Here is a 9,185-nt window from a genome sequence, read left to right as displayed (position 1 = left end):
AGACACTGATTGGCTTGTGCTAGCAGTAGGAGGGGCCAGGTTTCTAGAGGCCCCTCCCCTTGGAGGGGCTTGTCTCCTGGGACTCCGCCTCCTCTCTGCTCCCAGGAAGGACTCAGAAGTTACCTCCATCATCTCTCTACTGTTGAGAGAAATTGAGTTCTGAGTTTGGGGAATAGTTGCCAAATTCTGAGTGGGAGAGAGACTCCCAAGTTCTATGTCTAGGTGTGCTGAGGCAGCCCCTGAGTTCTAGGTCTGAGTTCTCCTGTGTTGGGGAGGGGGGTTATGCCTCCTAGATTCTGGGTCCAGGGGAATTTTTTTAGTTCTAAGGTTTTGTGTTGTGCAGGACAGCACCTTGCTTTCTAAGTCTCGTTTTCTGAACTTTGGAGAAATTCTTGTTTTATGGGCTTGATTTCAGGTGTGTGTGTATGTGTGTGGGAGGATGACTGCTAGGTTCTATCATCTGGGGAAAGCTCTCTGCTTTCCAGATCAGTGTGTGTGTTGTGTGGTGTGTGTGTGTGTGTGTGTGTGTGTGTGTGTGTGTGTGTGTGTGTGTGTGTGTGTGTGTGTCTGGGATCTAGCAGCAAGTGACTCCTAGTTGGGAGAGCTTGGTTCTAGATATTGAGTAGGAAACTCCGGGGTGTGAAGGAGTATAAAGGAAAGTGAGGGGAATCTGCCATCTGAAAACCTGGGTGTCTCTTCTTGGCTCTAACTCTGTGATCTTGGGTCATTCTGTGTTCTTCTTTGGACTTCAGTTTTCTCATCTGCAAAGTGAGGGGGAAGCTGTAGCTGAGCAGCCAGTCTGGAGGAACAATGAGGTTGGGTACATCCTGGCCCAGGTGGGCTTCTCTGTGGGGCTGACTGCTGTCTAGAGGCATCTGTATATGCGCTGCCAGAATAGAGGAAGTGAGCTGGGTAGCCAACTTCTTGGCTGTGGAGGGTGAAGGGGTGGATAGCCTGGTGGGATGTGGAGAGGGAGGCCTGGCTCCCTGGGGGCATGGCCAGGGGCAGAGTGAAGGTTTGCCTGGGCTGACTCCCTGGCCAAAGGCCATGCTTGGCTTCCCGAACCCGCCTCTTCTTCCTGTCTCCCTCACCAGACACTTCTCTCTCTTTGCTGTTTATCATGGGGATTCCCCAGTTATTTATGGAGGTGGTCTTGGGGCAGCACCTGAACTCAGATTTTGTAGGGGTTGGGTTGTTCCTCCATCCTGGCTGGGGGGAGGTGTGGGCTTAGCCAGCTGTCTGGTGAAGCCATGCTCTGCCCTGTACAAGAAGGGGCCTGGACTGGGATGTGGAGAGCCTCACAGGGTCCAGCTCCGCTTAGCTTTGTCACTACTCCCCAGGTGAGCTCTGTGGTGGCTCACACTACAATGTCATCATTGCCTGGATTTTTTTCTACCTCAGCCAATCATTCTGGTCCCCACTGCCCTGGGGCCACTGTTCTTGCCTGGTGAGGTTTGGGGGCAGGGCTGACCCTGAGAAGTGACCACCTGGGGCTTGGGTTATGGCTGGGAGGTCAGAAAAGAGCTCATGCTGACCCCACCTCCTATAGCTGAGCTGTCTTGCTCCCGTTGGGGATCCACCAGATCCTGAGTGTTCCTGGACAACACTCCACAACCTATTTCTGGTACCATAAGGCCCTGGCATATCAGTGAAGGTGGGATGCCAGGTCTTGAGCCTCTCTGTCTGCCTTTTCTTGGCCTGGTTCTTCGTTGTACCATTCTTAGTCCAGGGCAGTAAGCTTATAGGCAAGATGGGTGGTTGTGACCACTGGTCCTGCAAACATTGAACCCTGCTGACCTTTGACCTGGAAACCCATGCTTCCTTGACCTTGGTTGGATCCATTGACCCCTGAGCTCCCTCCTGTCTGTCACCTTAACTGCTGGTCCCTGATGAATGTCTCCCCATCCCCAGATTTTATATTTCTCAGTGATATTTCCCTCTGTCACCCTGCTTTGCTTCCTCATCTGGGGCTAAGTGCTGGAACATGCAGTTGATGGGCTGCACCACTTGGTGGCAGTGAGGGAGAGGACAGCTGGGCAAGAGGGAGGGGCACTGGGCAGAGGAACTCAGGACACCTGTCTTCTCCACTTGCTGGCTAGGGGATCACAAGCAAGTCAATTCAGCTCTATCTGTTTCCCCCTTTGTAAAATGGGAATAGTGATACCTGCGTGCACCTCTCACCCCACAGGACTGTTGTGAGAATTAATAAGGATTGTTGGTTTTCTGGGGTTTTTTTGTTTGTTTGTTTTTTGGTGAGGCAATTGGTGTTACGTCACACACCTAGTAAGTGTAAAGTGTCTGATGCTAGATTTGAACTCAGGTCCTCCTCACGCCAAGGCCAGGACCTTGTCCACTGTGCCATCTCGCTGCCCCCATTAATGAGGATTGTTACCCTAAACTGCATCCATGGAGGTCCTCCGAGAACCCCAAAAGTCATCTTTTACTCATCATTTTGGGGGGTTCTGACGAGGCTCTCACACTCGGCTCCTCGGCTGTCTCTCTCTGTCTCTGCTTCTCTTTCTGTCTGCTCCTCCTCTTGACCCTTTCTCCCTATGTCTGCCCCTATGTACCTCTGTGACCCGTCGCCTCTGCGACTGCAGGTGGGGTCCCCACCCCTCCTCACTCCCTGCCCCGACTTCTTGGTGGGGACCTGCTCATCTGCCCTGAGCCTCAGCCTCAGGCAGCATCATTGCCTTTGCTTCCTACATGCCAGGACACAGCTGCGCCCAGGATGCTGACACTGTGGTCCTTACTGGCCTGGTCATACAGGCGACCACACGGGTGGTCTTCAGCACACTTGGCTTCCCGGCCACTGTCCTCACCTGTACATGTAGTCAGACGTGAGTGCTGATCCAGGACCCTGGATCCCCACCCCCAACCTTGATGGACAAGGCCCAGCTTACTATGCTTGTGACTACCTCTCTGATCCTGAGTTTCCCCAGCTCTGTACCCTTTATTCAGTTCATTTCAACAGTCACAGGCCAGGTGCTGAAGATACAAAGACAGAAATGGAACAGTCCCTGGTCTTAAGGAGTTTACATTCTACTGGAGAAAACAACATGTCCACAGAGAAGCCAATACAAAAGAAACTCACAGTGATTCCTGGGGGAGATGCTAAGGATTTCAGGATGGGGTGTGTGGCCCCGGAGTCGAGCCCTGGAGCTGGGGGTTTGAAGAGGAAGCGGAGAAGGGAGAACATTAGCCTGCACAAAAGCATGAAGGTGAAAGATGTGATGTCACATGAGGGCAACAAGGAGCCGGCCAGGATCTCAGGAAGGGAGTGTGCAGGAGGAACAGCGGGAAGTGTGGGCCACTGGAGTCGGGGGGGGGGCGGGTGAGCAACTGCATAAGTCAAAGAGGGAAGCCCCAAGCAGAGAAGGGACATGGTCAGACCCGGGCTTGAGACACTCCAGCCTCATGTCTGTGGGGAGGGGACAAGGAAAGCAGGGAAGAGACTGGAGGGAAGGAGTCGGTTGGGAGACACCCACAGTCATCCAACTGAGAGTTAGTCTTTACCCAGAACTGTTCTGTGCTGGGTGATGAAAGCCTGTGCCAGGGTGGATATTGGCCACCTGATGGGAGGTGCAGAGGGAGGGCTGGGGAGGACAAGAGATGGCAGGGAAGCTTTGTGCCTGGGTGACTGGAAGGAAATAGGGAAGGCAGGAAAAAGGGTGGATGTAGGAGAAGGAGCATGAATTAGGTTTGGGGGCTCCATGGGTCTCTCACTCCATCTCAGCACCTGTTTCCCAGAATCTATCCCAGACCCGGAGGCAGACAGAGTGGACAGAGCAAGCAACGGCTTGGAGTCAGTTCAAATATGACCTCAGATGCTTCCCAGCTGTGTGATCCTAGGCAAGTGACTTAACTTCTGTCAGCCTCAGTTTTCCTGTCTTTAAATGGGGATAATACTAGGCTCCCAGGCTTAAATCGCATGCCAGTTATAAAGTGCTTTGGAAGCCAGTGCACTGTGGGTTGGACTTGATGGCACAAAGTTTCTGAGATTTGTTGGGTCTGTGATTCAGAGATGAAGGGAAGAGCAGTGAGACAACAAGGAAAGAAGATGGAGAAGGCGGAGGCAGCAGGGCCCTGTCTCACTGACAATCTGAAAAGAATGCAGAGGTGGGGGGATTCCTTGAGTTTCCACTGAGCCAAATTCTAGGAAAGCAAGAGGAAAAGTGAGTTGGTCCCTGTTCTGAAGGAGCTCATTTGATCCTGCAGAGGAGAAAACTGAGGGAGAACATGACAACCGTGTGCTGGTATTGGAAGGAAGGTCATGAGGAGGAAGATGGGCTAGAGGTCTTGCTTGGTTCGGGAGACCCAGGGGGAAGAGACGTGTTAGACGTTGTGCTTGGGAGCCTGGGGAAGAGGTGGGTTAGACATTGCGGTTGGTCCAGGAGCCCCTGGGGAAGGTGCAGCAAGACTGATTTAGGCTTCTTGTAAGTGTAAAGTGCAGAATTAAGTCTCCCTAGGCTCACTTAACATAGGTAAATCAGCAAGTGGACAGAGCTACTCAGGGTGCTATCTATGCCCACAACCACCAGATGGCGCACCAAGCTCTAGCTGCTCCAGCTCCCAGCTCTCCTTCGGTGTCTTAAGGAATGCATGCTTGGTAGGATCTCAACTAGGTCCCCAAGCGCCCTGTCTATGTCCGCTGCGCATGAGAGAAGAGACTGTCCTGGATTCCACACAACTCCTAGGGGTCTCATAACTTTATCCAAATGGCTCAGCCCCCATTTTCTCCCCTTTTCCCAGGTGCCAAAGGACTACACACTCAGCTTATGGATTAGACCACAATCACTGAACAGAATTAAAAAGCCTTTTAGAGTTCTCCACTGCCCAACTTGACTACTGCAGCAAGTCTGGACTTCCAGATCCCCAGGGACTGCAGCCATTCCTGTTAATATCTTGAGTTCTTCACTATATTTTTTCCCAGAGGGAGTCCCTTTGTAAAGAAAGAGCAGTTGGACATCTCCCCGATTTCCAAGGTCACCCTTGGCTCCCAGTGGTCACTAGAGAGAGGCTGTCCATTGATTTTGATACTAGTGCTCTCTACTGACCCCTGAGCCAGGTCTCCACAGATTATCCCCTCCCCTACCTTGCCCTTCCTGACCCCCAACTTCTCCCTACCCCAAGTTCTGAGTGCGAGTTACTCCTGTTCTCTGGGCATGTTTCTCATGGACCAGGGCCCTGCTCTTATATTTGAGCATCCCTCAATAGCACTACTCTTATTTTTGGCAGTTCCTTGTGGGTTAACCCCACACAAATGACAAGGACCTCATGTCTCTTTTAAGCCTTCAAGATGGGAAAAATACAGAAAAAATGAGAAGAAAGAAGAGTCAACCCAAGCCATTTCAAACACTGGTTACATAAAGAAAAGTGTCCTAACAAGGACAGTTGCTCCAAAGCTGGAATGGGCTGCCTTGAGAAGAAGAGGATTCTGGCTTACTGGAAGTCTCCAAGCAGAGGGTGGAGAACCATGGTATGTGACAGTGGGGATTCTTATTCAAGTACCAGTTGACTCAGGTGGCCATGAATTGCAGATGCTTTGGGAGGCACCTTCAGTTCAGAGGTCTTGTGTTTGGCATAAGACTGTGTGTGGGAAATGAAGGGAAGGATAGAAGGTATATCTTTTGCCCTCTCCCCAAGAATGTATAGAAGTGACAAGAATGCATAGAAGTGACAGCAGCTGATAGAGGCTGGTGAGCTGTGCAAAGAAGCGTGGCCACCAGGTGACCTGTCTGAAAAGCCAGCCAACACCTACGCTATGTGGCTAAACCAACTTAGCACAGAGCTGAGCACCAGGGTCCTGTCTGTGTGAGCCCTAGGGGAGTGGGGGGAACACACCAGGAAGAGGGGTGGGGCACTGATGGGCAGAGGCTGCTAGATCCACATGAATGCTTGTTCAGGCCCAGGGCAGCTTGGGAGGATCTGGGTGCCAGGGCCCAGGCTAAAGATGACCTCAGCCCGGGCATCCCCTTGCCCCCCACTGCCCACAGGAAGCCTGGGCCTGGATTTTGTGGCCTTCACAAAGGCGCTGAACATGTTCCCAGGTTCTTTCTTCTGGTCTATCATCTACCATCAGCCTGGAGCTGAGCAGGATGGTGGGCATCATATGGGGTACCCTGACCTCACTGCAGGGTGACTTCCCTTGCCTATGCCACTGTCCATTCACCTCACCACTATGCACTGCCCTGACCCCTCTCATACTTCCCCTCCCTGATGCTAAGGATCCCCTGACCCTTGACCCTTGACCTCCAGCATGGCTATGCATCCCACTGTAGCTTCCAATGTGACCCTTTCTCCTGCTGACCTGGCTTCCTCCTCCTTGCTCAGGGAGCATCTGCTTTTTGGGATTTCTGGGAGGCCTCTTCTTCACCCAGAGGTCAGGCATCTACTTCCTGACCAGGTGTGATGACTTCATGGTCACCCTTTATTGTAGTCATCTTTGAGAACATTGGTGTGAGACTTGGTTCCATGGCAGGGCAGATGAGAGGTGGGCAGCCATGGGGCCTCAACACATCCTAAGGAGGTCCAGGAAGATCCAGAGACACCCTGAGAGTTCAGTCAAAATCCAGGGAGACTCAGAAGCTTGGAGGAGCCTCAGAGAGACCTGTGGAGAGGCAGATGGCCCAGAGCGATGTTGGCAGTGCCAGGAACTGCGGGAAATGAAGAGAAACCCAAAGACAGTCTGTTGTACCCAGAGAGACCCAGGAAGCTCTTGGGAGACTTAGGGGGGCCCAGGGAGTCTCCTGCCCAGCGGGTCTGCTAGCTCCTTACAGGTGAGGCTTCATGGCCTGCCTCCCTTAGGTTCTTAGGGGAAGTTTGGTCCATGGTGGGGTATGAGTTAGCACTTCTCTATTCTTATCTGCTGTGCTGCTCTACCATGCTCAGGTTGGGGATTCTGAACCTTGCCAGCTTGTTGCAACTGGAATTGAAGAAACCCTCCTACTATGCCTGAGATGCCAACACTGTGAGCTTAGGGGCAAGGGGAGGTCCAGGTCCTCAGGGACCCAGCTGTCCCCCCTCCACCTGATCCTCTCAAGGGCCCAGCCCTCCCCTTTCCATCTTCCCATCACCTCAGGGCCCCAGGAGTCCCTTTCCCCTCTCCTCCAGGGATCCCTTTCCCCAGGGGTCCAGGGGCAGGGATGCCTGTGGTCCTGAAGGGAAGGGGAGAGGAGAAGGGGATATATGAGGAGAAGGGAAGGGGCCTCCTGGGGTCCTGAGAGGAAGCAGAAAGGGGAAGTTGGCCAGTTGGCAGTTCCTTAAACCACTTCCCCTTCTCCTCATGAGCAGCCCAGGAGGCTGAACAGTCTTGTACAATTTGCTCTGTGTCTTGACAGTCTACTGAGGTGCTGAAGGTCTACCCAATCTGGGCCTCAGCCTTGCTTCTCTTCTCCCACCCCTCCACCTCTCCTGCCCAGCACCATCAACCTGGGATCACTGTTGCCTTGGATCAGCATAGTCTGCCCAGAGACCAGTGACATCATCCCCTTCCTCCAGGACTCAGGAGAGCAGGGACATCACACTCCTTTCTGACACTCACTGATCAGTGACATCACTCCTTCCCCGTGGAAATCAGTCTGCCTGTTCAGATGTCTTGAGAGGACCCAGGGGCTGCTGACTTATCCATTTGGGAAGAATGGGAGTGAGCCAGGCCAAGCACTCTGAAGCTTCAGTTCTGAGCCCATGTTAAAAATGGCCCAGTTGAATAAAGGATGCCCTGGGGCAAGCTACAGACTCCCCTCTGTTTCAGGCTGAGGCATCTGGGCCTACCAGCCTGCTACTTCTTTAAGGGCCAACATGTGCTGGACCCAGCCTTGGCCTCGGGAATCCAGGTCCCCTACACCCGCCCCTCAAATAACAGGAATAATGAAGCAGAGATGTACTTTTTTAAATTAAATTTTATTTTTCAATCAGTAAAAATCTACCTTCTCTCCTTCCCATTCTCCCACCCCAACAATAATAACAGCAAATCCAAAAATGTTATAAACATAGACAGTCAAACACAATAAATTTCCCCTTTGGTCAAGTCCAAAAATATATATCTCGTTCTGCACTCTGAGTCCTTCCAGGACGAGGTGTTTCTTCATGAGTCCTCTGGAATTGCTGGTTAGCCATTGCACTGATTGGAGTTCCCGAGTCTATCAAAGTTGTTTTTCTTTACCACATGGTTGCCAATTATACACTGTCTTCCTGGTTCTGTTTATGCTGCATCAGTTCATTCAAGTCTTCCTAGGATTCTCTAAAAACATCCTCTTCATCATTTCTTACAGCACAAGAGCATTCCAACCCATTCATATAGCATAACTTGTTTGGCCATTCCCCAATTGATGGGCAACCCCTCAGTCTCCAAGTCTTTGCAGTTGGAAAAAAAATATGCTTTAAATATTTCTGTATGTTCTTAAGAGTTTGTTTTGCTTAAGACTTATCTTTCCTTAATCTATCTTGCCTCTAATTTCCCTTTTCTCCTTTCCCTCTCATTTCCCTGTTGAGTGAAACATGTTTCTGAACCCAGCTATGTTTGTATGTGTATGTGTATTCCTTCCTTTGAACTGTTCATATGGGATTCGAAATAATAAGGCGTGTGTTGCCTGTGTAGCTTATGTGTGTCCATGTGGGTCTGTCTAGAAGTGGCTCAGCAGGAGGCATGAATCTCTGGAGTCTCCTCCACCCGTCCTTCTTCAGAAGGAGAAGCAGGAGGTTGGGGCCAGAGGCTAGAATTATAGCTTCTCTGCCCCTCTAAATATCGTTTTTCTAGGGGACATTATTTTTAACTTCAAGATACATTCCTGATCACTATCCCCAAAGGGGAAAGGCGTTCACAAGCTAGCTAGATATAGCTGTAGATATTGATATACATCTCTAGATATAGATACGTAGGATACATATGTGTGTGTATACACACACACACACACACACACACACACACACATACATCTTAACTCTCTCCCCCTGCTTCTGAAGTCTTGTCTTTGCCAGGATAAACACTGACAGTTCAATGGATTCTTACATACTTTCTGGTCAAACAGCTACTAGATATTTCCTATACCTGTAATTTCTCTCTCTATATATATATATGTGCATGTATGCATGTATGTATCCTATAGCTGTATCTTTATCTCTCTATCCAAGGCTTGAGTCAATCAATCAATAAACATTTATTAAACGTCTGCTATGTGCCAGGC

At 50.9% G+C, this 9,185-nt stretch overlaps 1 long non-coding RNA gene across 4 annotated transcripts; it reads left to right on the top strand.

The window, feature by feature from the left end:
• Positions 1-16: 16 nt before the first annotated feature.
• On the top strand, positions 17-7,923 carry LOC110219933 (uncharacterized). 4 transcript variants are annotated; one of them, XR_013482656.1, is made up of 7 exons: positions 17-3,221; positions 3,751-3,852; positions 4,753-4,896; positions 5,292-5,479; positions 6,482-6,779; positions 6,892-6,970; positions 7,341-7,923. It is a non-coding gene; the product is annotated as an uncharacterized LOC110219933 (long non-coding RNA). The 4 variants fall into 4 exon arrangements; XR_013482655.1 differs by having other exon boundaries at positions 17-3,852; positions 6,487-6,779; XR_002327755.2 differs by having other exon boundaries at positions 17-3,852.
• Positions 7,924-9,185: the final 1,262 nt, after the last annotated feature.

The sequence above is a fragment of the Phascolarctos cinereus genome, unplaced genomic scaffold (assembly GCF_003287225.1).
Source record: "Phascolarctos cinereus isolate Bilbo 61053 unplaced genomic scaffold, phaCin_HiC Scaffold_726;HRSCAF=1367, whole genome shotgun sequence".
In the NCBI taxonomy this organism is placed as follows: domain Eukaryota; kingdom Metazoa; phylum Chordata; class Mammalia; order Diprotodontia; family Phascolarctidae; genus Phascolarctos; species Phascolarctos cinereus.
This window is presented reverse-complemented; position numbering and strand designations above follow the sequence as displayed.